This window comes from Macrobrachium nipponense, chromosome 3 (assembly GCF_015104395.2).
Source record: "Macrobrachium nipponense isolate FS-2020 chromosome 3, ASM1510439v2, whole genome shotgun sequence".
NCBI lineage: Eukaryota > Metazoa > Arthropoda > Malacostraca > Decapoda > Palaemonidae > Macrobrachium > Macrobrachium nipponense.
In genome coordinates this window covers 110,679,003-110,689,120 of record NC_087202.1, presented here as the reverse complement: position 1 = coordinate 110,689,120, position 10,118 = coordinate 110,679,003, and the positions used below count along the sequence as shown (strand labels likewise).

General features: G+C 39.9%; 1 protein-coding gene across 1 annotated transcript in view; it reads right to left on the bottom strand.

Annotated features, from left to right (window-relative positions):
• The window catches only part of LOC135221957 (sodium-dependent noradrenaline transporter-like), a 399,359-nt gene extending 390,568 nt beyond the window's left edge, over positions 1 to 8,791 (bottom strand). The window contains exon 1 of the mRNA XM_064260008.1: positions 8,186 to 8,791. The gene's annotated coding sequence lies outside the window, so the exon portion shown is untranslated. The remainder of the gene's footprint in view (positions 1 to 8,185) is intronic.
• Between the last annotated feature and the right edge of the window lie 1,327 nt (positions 8,792 to 10,118).

The following is a 10,118-nucleotide window of genomic DNA, read 5'->3' as shown; positions in this document are numbered from 1 at the left end:
TTTTTCATGATTGCGCTTCGAAGCCTGAGACTTATTAGGGGACCAAGGAAGGGCTGTCCTGACTATAAGGTTGAGTAAATTTGTTACAATGACCCCAAAGGTCTTGACTAATAACCAAAGGACAAGACAGTCACCCTGACACAACCCTTGATTATCTTGGTATCTATCAATTTTCTGAAAAGAGAGTCAGAACCGTATAAAGGACTGTTCCTCTGGGTCGAGACAACAAGGGACTTACGAATCTGGAGATCTAAATTAGGACAAAGTCCTTCCTCTTACCACCAGAATAGCACACAGGTTGCTGTCTGGTGTTGAGTAGAAAAGCCACCCCAGATTGGGACCATCCCCATAAGACAGAATTCCTTTTAGGAATGATCACATCCAAGTGTTGCACAGATGATGTTCGCAGCACGGAAAACAGCGAGAGCCCCAAGTCCACAGAAAAGAAGAATCATTCCTGTTGTGGTAGCAAAGGGGAAGAGAACTTGACTGGGCATCTCGAAACTTTGAATTAACTCCTTGTCCGGAGAAAAGGTGTTCATCAACTGAGAGGCTCAAGAGAACAAGTAAGGAGAAAGAGCATTCCTAACTATCCTGGTTCTTCTAGAAGAACCACCAGGAGGGGTAGCTGTGGGCCGTCATCACTCTGTAATGACGACAGTACGAGGAAAGTGTGTCTATGCCATGGCAGAGTACCAACCTGAGGACACTGGACAGTTCATGTGATCAGAGCAGAGCACTCGATTTGGTTAATCTATTAGGCAGTGAGCAAGCAGAGCCGATTGCATGAAAGTGACCAGGGGCCTGGCGTAGCAAGTAAGCCGAGCCTAGCCCGGTTGATGGCGTGAACACAACCAGAGTACTGGCTCAGCATGCAAATTAAGCCAAGACAAGACTCGTCTGCTAAGAATGAGAAGAAAGCTTAATGGGGGAATTCTGTGTCTGCTATCCTGTTTGTTTGGACCCTAAGATTCAAGACATGGCAGATGGGACCTGACCAAGCATAGTAGGCAGGTGGTATCGAAACACCTGACGTCTCAGCACCTAATCTCGTTCTGTGCCTAAACCAGACCAAAGAGCAAAACCTCTGGCACTGGTTTGGAAAGCGCACAAGATTTTGCAGAACTTCTAAGTGGAATCTGCTCATTGCTTCTCAAAATGCAAGACTCCAGAGAAGAAGGCAAATTAGCTTCTGCCCTTCAGTCCCTTAAAAGTCCGGTAGGCCTTCTTAAGGGAATCTCCTTACTGTTTCTCCAAGTGCTCAGCCAAGACCATGGCACCAAGTGCTCTGTCAGAGACTGAGGCACAAGAATGGGCCTTGGCCAAGTAGTACTGGTGTAGTACTGGCAGGGAAAGCCGGGACACTTGCATGCCCTTGCTCTTTCTCTCGCCCTGTGTCTGAACCAGGACGGTGAGCAGTTTCTTTGACACTAGTTCAAGATGCCCAAAACTCCATAAAAAATTAAGCACTTGAAGGCCTCCGCTAAGCCAAGACCATGACATAGCATCGGTCTTAGAAGCAGACTTCAAAGATCTGGCTGCAGAAGCGCAAACCAAAGTCTGTGTGCCAAATGGCTCCCGAAAAAGCATGACCCTGTGAGGTATGCAATTAGGTTTCTGAGCCCAAAGCCTAGGAAGAACCAATAAGAGAATCCACTAAGGGCCTCCTCTGCCCGCCACTCCGCTGACTCACCTGTGTTTCCGCTCTGCCCGCCAGACGCTGCTTCCGCACTGGGGACTTCCTCAACCCATCCTATGCTGCCAACGCACCTGTGGGTCCCCACAACCTGTCCCACTTCACACAATGCAGCTCCCTCGGCAGTCTTGGTCACTGCTCACCCTCAGTCGACAGTAGAACACCCCAGGTAACCACCAGGGGACTAGACACTTGATGATGCCCCACAACAAGTGTCACAAGGGGGGGGAGTATTTGTAAGGACAATGCTTTTCCCTATTTTTCATTGTATCTAATCATCAAGTCGCTTGTTCCTTTAACCATTCTATAGTGTTCCGCAGCCTTGTATAACTAATGTAATTTCATTATTTGTATATCTTATTATCTTCAAATGTGTCTCCAAGAAAACACAAGTCCTTCTGGCCCAGAGCCAGTTTCTCTCTGTTCAAGTAAGATACTATATATCCATTCACAGCCTCCTTTATAGCCTGTTTTTACCAATAATAAATTATCAGTACCCAGCTACCTGTCTTACTCTCTGGTCCTCACAACAGTCTTGAAGGACAGCCAAGAAAAAAAATCATAGGGTTTAACGATAGATTGTATGAGTTGCATCACTGTTTACATAATAATCAACACATATCAATGGTGCCAAGCAGTGCACGTCACAAACTGGTTTGACTATCAGTTCCAACTCTGTTTTTCTTAGGTAATTATGTATTTTCTTGCATTTTTTAATGTGTTTTGATAGATTATGATAGTAATGCATTTGGGAAATGAGTTGTTTTTTAATTAGGCACAGGATATTGATACAGCAGCTGTATCCCGATCGCGGTAGATATTGGTACAGCAGTGAATTGCGTAAGCGTCAATTTCAGACTTCCTGCCTTACAAATAACATAGTGTGGTGGGGGTACGGCAGATTCTGTCAGCGGTGTTGTATTGGGCTCTTGACTTGCTGTAGGTACGGCAGTTAGCTGTATCCATTTACCAGTTTGCTAATCATACTGTATTATGTGACCAGAGTTTGGCTTTTAGGCGGGACAGTCCCACTTTTTGAACATCTGTCCCCCTTTTTTAGTTAGCAAAATGTCCCCCCCCCCCCCACCCCCCCATCCCCCGTCCTTTTGTTTTGTTTGCTTTTGTGAATTCTGTCCTGCTTTTTTGTGCTACAAAAACAAAACTATCCCAATTTCAATGGAATAGTGCTGAAATTTTGTTTAATTTTGCCATTTCACTAACTGGTAAATTCTATCATCTTCTCCGCCAGCTGCAATACCCAATGAAGTGAATTAAAAGAATATCGTAAAGTGTATAACGGCGGCCCTTTGCAACTGCCGATGTCGGGCAGAATAAAGGGCGGAGAAAGTCACCAAAGGTACGATGATAGTGTATATATTTATGTATAATCCTCTTTGAATCTCCTCTTCGGAGTTCTTTTCAGGGCCAATTCGATCGTTCGTGACCTACGTATTTTCAATTTGAAAGTTTGAGTCTTCATAGATGTCTATAGCTTTTTTCAGCTCGGTAAAGCCTGAAAACATCCGTTTTTCAGCGAACACTAATGTATTATTCTGCGGTTCATGCTGTTCCGTTGCCATTTTTCTTGCTGTCACTGATATGCCTCAGGCAGTAAACAAGGGTTCGCGCATTCGCAATTCACTGCCATACCAATATCTACCGCGATCGGGGTACGGCTGCTGTACCAATATCCAGTTCGTTTTAATTATTACTATACACCCGTACTACATCCAACATAAAAAAACTCATTTCCCACATGTATATTACTACATAAATAGCATAATCATTCAAAACACATTAAAACACAAATACATAATTACTTAAGAAAAACTGAGTTGGAACTGTTGTAAAAATAAGCTAACTGGTTACAATGGACACCATCCTAACCCAACCTAACTTAGTAAGAACTTAGTAAGCCCTGTTACTTGGCCTGGGAGCTCCATCTCCCTACCCTACAAAGGCTAACTGATTACGAAGGACACCATCCTAATTTAAACTTCCCTAACCTAATATAACCTAGTATGCCATGTTGCTTAGCCAGGCCTCACCCCCTCCCCAGACCCCACCATTTAGCTAGTATTTGTTATGCTTCCTGCAGTAACTTTGAAATAAAGCCATAAATTTGCCTTAATTGGATGGCCAAAACAGAACAAGATGGTTGTGAATAGTCTCATTGTCGTAGTCATCTGTAAAATTACAATATTTTCTTTATCTATGTAAAAAAAAAAAAGTTGATGCATTCTGGTTCATATTTATAAAAATTATGAATTAACCGAAAATAATCAAAATTACTGGAGGAACACAGACTGGACCTACATTCACTTCATGAAAGACTTGAACCAAATGACAAGAGAAAATGTCTGACATCTGTAAAATTTTCCCCAGGTCACATAGTAACTCCTAGACATAGGATGTAACTAACCACAATGCAAATTTAAGGTAAAACAAACTCCTATCAGAGCACAGACTACGACAGTGTTAAAGTAAACGAAAACATAAATTTTTCTATGATGGTCATTTCTTATCCATTCATATCTTGGATATAGCTATGGTGGATTTCCCCCAAAAAATTTTCAGAGACAAAGTTTAATTATTTTACCTTTAATTTTTATGCTAAATGCATCTATAATTAGTAGTACCTCGAGATACGAAATTAATCCGTTCCGTGGCGCCCTTCGTATCATGAAGTTTTTGTATCTTGGACCACATTTTACATGTAAAATGGATAATCTGTTCCAAGCCCTACAAAAACACCCCAGTAAATTATATTTCCAGGCCTAAAACACATGTTCTAGGGTTACGACGCCGATCTGACGGAAGAAATATGACTCCAAAAAGGCAAAATACTGTACATACTTGAGTAATATTCAACTGCATGTAATGTTCAACCCCATTTTTACTGCATATATTAGGACTTTAGCATATGTCCCTTAGCAATAAGCCTAGCCTATGTTAGCGGTTGCTACTGTAGCCTAGTCTATGATTCTGACATCTAAACCTAAAAGCTAAAAGCTTAGAATATGCCAATAAAATGTATAAATAATCAGTATGTACTCATTTCAAATAATTATTAATTAATCATTAACTATAATACACAAACAAACAAAAAAAAAACTTCCAATCAATTGTTTACATTCAGCTCTTACCCGTCTTACGAGTGCCAAACGAACGCCAAGCAATCATTTTTCCTAGCACACAGTAAGCCATAAATTGTCATTAGTATCTCTCTTCAACTAATGAAACTACCAAACAGTATAATAACCATTCATTTCTATTCTTTATTCTATCTTTACCTAATGGAGATACCGAGTTACTGACAGCTATAATGAAACATACGTATACGTAATTAAGTAACCATTAACTATAATAAACAAACAAAAAAAAGCTTCCAAACTTCTGTTTACATCCAGCACTTACGAGTATCGAACGATCGCCAAGCAATCACTTTACACAGTAAGCCATAAATTTTCATTCTCTCTCTTCAACTACTGAAACTACCAAACAGTATAATAACCATTCATTTCTATTCTTTATTCTATCTTTACCTAATTTTTTTTTTTATTAAATGTATTGCATGAATAAGTTTTTCAATTTACAGCATCCTTTTACCAATAGAATACTTGGTAAATGTCCAGGAGAAGGCCGCACCCGTTTTTCAAGTATTAACGACGAAAAATGGCAAAAAACGACCAGATTGGTGTTGCACATCGCATAGAAACATGAGGAAATGAATAAAAAAACAAGGTAAGGCTTACTCTTACACACAAAATGTAAGCATAAACCTACTACTACAATTATGGGGGACCCCAGTGGGAAGCGGGGTTTTTGGGTGGGGGGGAGGAGGAGAAAAGTGATTTTCGGGGCACTACCGAACCTAATACAACCACCTAACCTAACCTAGGGCCCTGTACCCCTACCTAGGCCTAGTGAAGGGGGGGGTCTCTGCCCCACCCCTGCAACCCCTTCTTAAGGCCATAGTGATTTTTGGGGCGCTACCGAACCTAATACAACCACCTAACCTAACCTAGGGCCCTGTACCCCTACCTAGGCCTAGCGGGGGGGCTCTGCCCCCCTGCGACCCCCCCTTAAGGCCACTACCTAACACATCCATCAAACCAAATCCAAAGTGATGGTACTGCTGTATACATCGTTATACTACCACCATTATAATATACTCTATAAATTATTGAAGCTTACCTTAAACTGTTGGTTGAGAAAGATGTGCTGCTGCTTTGAGGTAAACGTGAAGCCGTTGCGAAGAATCCCTGACATGTAACTTAAAGTAGGAAGTGGCCAGGTACCCGATGAAGTGTTGCTTTCTCCTACCAAATTTAGGCACTAAATTCTTCACGTTCCGCCACTTCCTCTTCACAGTATTGGTATGAGCCTGTGTCTGGGGATCAACAAAGTGAAGGCTGTGGTTAACAGTCAAATGCTTAAAACCTTCATCTGCCAGACAGTCATATGCGCGCCAACAGTCAGAAATTATGGTTGTGCCTGGCTCGATCCTCTCCTTAATCACCGAGAGCAGGGTGTCACGATCCCGGGTTTCCACGGGAACCAGGAAAAACTCTCGTGATTCGCGGCAAATACCACCAAATACCCACTGGCCGTCTATTACTCGGCCAACGTTATATTTCCACTTGACGAATTTGGACTTGTCAATTTCCACTATACAATTGTTGCCGCCAATTTTCTTGCTGCACCGAAATACCCAATTAATTACTACTTCCCTGCAAAATGACGACCAATCGCATACAGTACCTTTATCTAATTTTAATTCAGAAATGGCTACTTCGTAGCAAAACCAATTTTGAACCCACAAAACTATAAATTTCAAATTAGTTTCAATGTCCACTTTCACTTTTGAAAACCAGGTACCCACAAACAAACACACTTTATATGAACAACGCTTACGTCTACGTCCTTTCGTAATATAAGATTTATCACACCTAAAACTATGTTTCTTATAATCTACCCTACACACTTCATGACAATATGGACAAATTTTATTTTGTAAAATTAAATTGTGTCTCTGGCACAAATCCACGAGTTTTTCAATATTCCCCGAATACGCTAAAACAAATTCACCGTAACTAAGGAAACAGTCAGGACAAGAAGCTGGAATTTCAACTTCTTGTGCAATAACAGCTGAAGTGCTTGCTACGGCCTCCATGTCAAAGAACGAACTGAAATTTCTGGGTAAGATAATGTATTGTCGCGCTGAGAAATTTTTCAAACACCTGCGCCATTTGCCAAAGTTGATGAGGTGTCAGAAAATGAAACTGTGATTGGCCAAACGTGTAAGACGTCATAGTGGACTAGTACTTTGTCTGCGGATTATAGTAGTTACAGGGCTCATTTGAGCTAAAAACAAGACACAGTCAACAATAACAACAGACTTAGAAAAATTCTGGGAGGAAGACAAGAGTAGCGTGAGTTTGATCGTCGATATTTTGACTGTTATTGAATTTAACTAAATTATCTCACTCGTATACCACTATTTACATACATTCCTACACATTCTAGTAAAAATAAATTGAAAATCACTGATATCTTCATGCGGCCCTCTCCTAGACATTAACCGAATACTTAAAGCACAAGGGGTAGATGCTGACCAATAGGAGAGCAGGACCTTATGGGGTGACTAGCATCAGGAACCAATGGGAGAGCGGGAGGATGGTGGCGAGTTTACTCAGTTGGCGGCGCGGGAGTTTTAAAATTGTTCTCGGTGGTCCGGGCGAATCTCGGGACTTTACAGCAACAACCTTTCGTATCTTGAAAACTTTTCGTATGTAGAGCTGTAAAATTTTTCGTATGTCGAGGTACCACTTACTAGAATTGTTATAGAATATGTTGGAACTGTTGTAAAATAATATCGTCTAATCTGACTCCTCTACTATATCTATGGTCCTGACTTAAGACCTTATCTTCCTAACCTAACGTAGGGTGCTGTGCCAGAACCTAGCAGGTTGGCCCTGAAACCACCCCCCCAAAACTAACGCTAAATATCACTGTCTCCCTACTCTGTATACTACCCCAAAAATATTACCTTAATAGGTTGGGAAACATATTTTTTTGTGAATATCTGAGTGTTTTTATACATTTTTTCTCATTCTTGAAGCCCTCTCTCCATCATTGAATTATACTAAATCAATTTGAAAAATTAAAACCCCAAATTAAAAGTTTAAATAACAAAAAAAAAATGCAAGAATAGGATGATCAAGTTTTGTCTTAGGCCTAGGGTACCAAAAAAAGGCCAAAAATTATATACTAAGGCTATACCTATTTTTTACTAAGGCTATACCTATTTATAAAATAGGTATAAATAAAAATACCAAAAATAAAAACATGCTAGAAAAATTATTCCCACGTAATCAATAAATACACATCATGTTTGTTTATTTAACGTCTTCAAATCCATTCATAATTACTAATGGCAGTTATGAAGATCTGATCCCACAAAATCACAGTCCAAGTTTTTCTTACCGTCAAAGCATTCTTAAAAAGCTTAGGATGGCAACTGGTCCCCTCTTCTTTTTTCCGAGATATTATTCCCTCTAATATAAAATCACTGCAATAAACATATCTGGCTCTTCACACTTGCATCCAAAATATTGGTACTAACATCAAAACAATTTTCCACAACTTAAAAGTTTTTTCCAGCTACTAGGCTACCAGAGGTCACCACATGCCGTTTTTCCTAAATAATTAGGCACATCCTAGGTTCTTTACCGGTAACGATATTATCTTAAACTGTAATTGCTTGTACTGCCCTCTGATTTTATCCGTTACGGTCTTCACATAAGCTCTGTAAACTGTTTCGTAATTCAACACCTGAAATCTTAGTGACTGCACCATTGTTGACTCCTCTTCCCCCATCTGCTTTGGGGTCCTCCTCTTCAAGATTTCTTCAGATGGCACCAATGTATAAATTCATCTCCAGCCTCAACATTATAGCCTTTTAATATTGCGAGAAGTTGCTTCCCGTCGACGACCAGACTTCTTGCGAGGCAATTTGAGATAAAACAACACTTGTCTGCCACGAAAATTACTAAAAAACAATCACTGGTGACGATGATAAGCCGACACAACAGAACAACTTGGCTCAAACTACGTTACGTGACTTACGTCTTTAGTTGCCATAGCAAGCTCGATTGGCTGAAATCAATGTTTTCGATGTCGTGGGCTTAATGTGATAAAGATGGAAAATGTTTCTTCGGTCAAGCATCTGAATGCATATATATACAAAAAATCCTAGCAACTTCTTATTAGAGTATAAACATGCCGATTCATGTTGATAATATAATAATACAAGCAAACGCATGACGAGCTTGTAGCAAAGTCTAGTACTCAGGTTCAACGCAAACGAACGATGAACTTTCAGCAAATTTATTTTTTATCTCATTTTTGGTAAATAAAGATATCTAGCTATGCAGTGCGAATAAGATTTAGGTATTTTAATAATTTCTTGCATGTAAATTACATAAGTAAGTTAATATCTGAAATGAGCAAGAAATGTTTATAAGAATAAAGCCTCGGAGAGTTGAATGGAACAGCCACTGATATATTAACTAGAAATGCAGGAATCCAGTTATAACATGGCATGATAACAATGGTATTGCGGGTTTCTTTCCAGAATTCTGCGTTTATTTAAATATTTTTCTCTTAAGCATACAAATTATTATAACATCTAAGTGCTTATAGTAAATAAATTATTCAGCGAAAGTTTAAAATCCCATTCAGTTCCCATCATCCTTTGTGTTGATGACATAGGAACGATAATTATATTGAATGGCAAAATAAAGGTTACAATTAAAAAAGTAATTTTGATTGAAATGGAATGAATACGTGCTGAAAAGAAGGCCAGTAAAATAAAATACTGTGCTAATCAGTAGCATAGGCCTAGCTTAAGTCGTCCATGCGCCATGTTTTAGCGGGAAACAATATTAAAGGTTTTTCTCAATTTACGGAAGTAGGAATTACTTTTTTTATAATAATAAAGTTATTTTCATATACATGCAATGAAACTTCATTTAACTAAATGTTAGTTTTATTACAATCTGGGGGATTTTAGTTGAATCTGGGGGAATTTTCACTGAGGTCCTGGGGGATACTGAAAAATTTCATTGGCAGCACTGGTCATGACCAGGTTGCTTGCTGGCCTGGCCGTCACCTTGTGGCTCAATTGAAGAAGGGAACTGTGGCAAGTCCACACTGACTAGTCGCTTGCAGTTCATTTGTTCACTCGTGACGGGTGAAGATGTGCCACATGCGAATGTGTAAAGGGCTCCATGCACTGAACGATTGCCGTTATCCACACACACACACACACACACACACACACACACACAATTCAGACAGTATGAAATATCTCGGCACCGATTTCAGTCTGAACAATAATTTTGTCTCGGGAAGACGT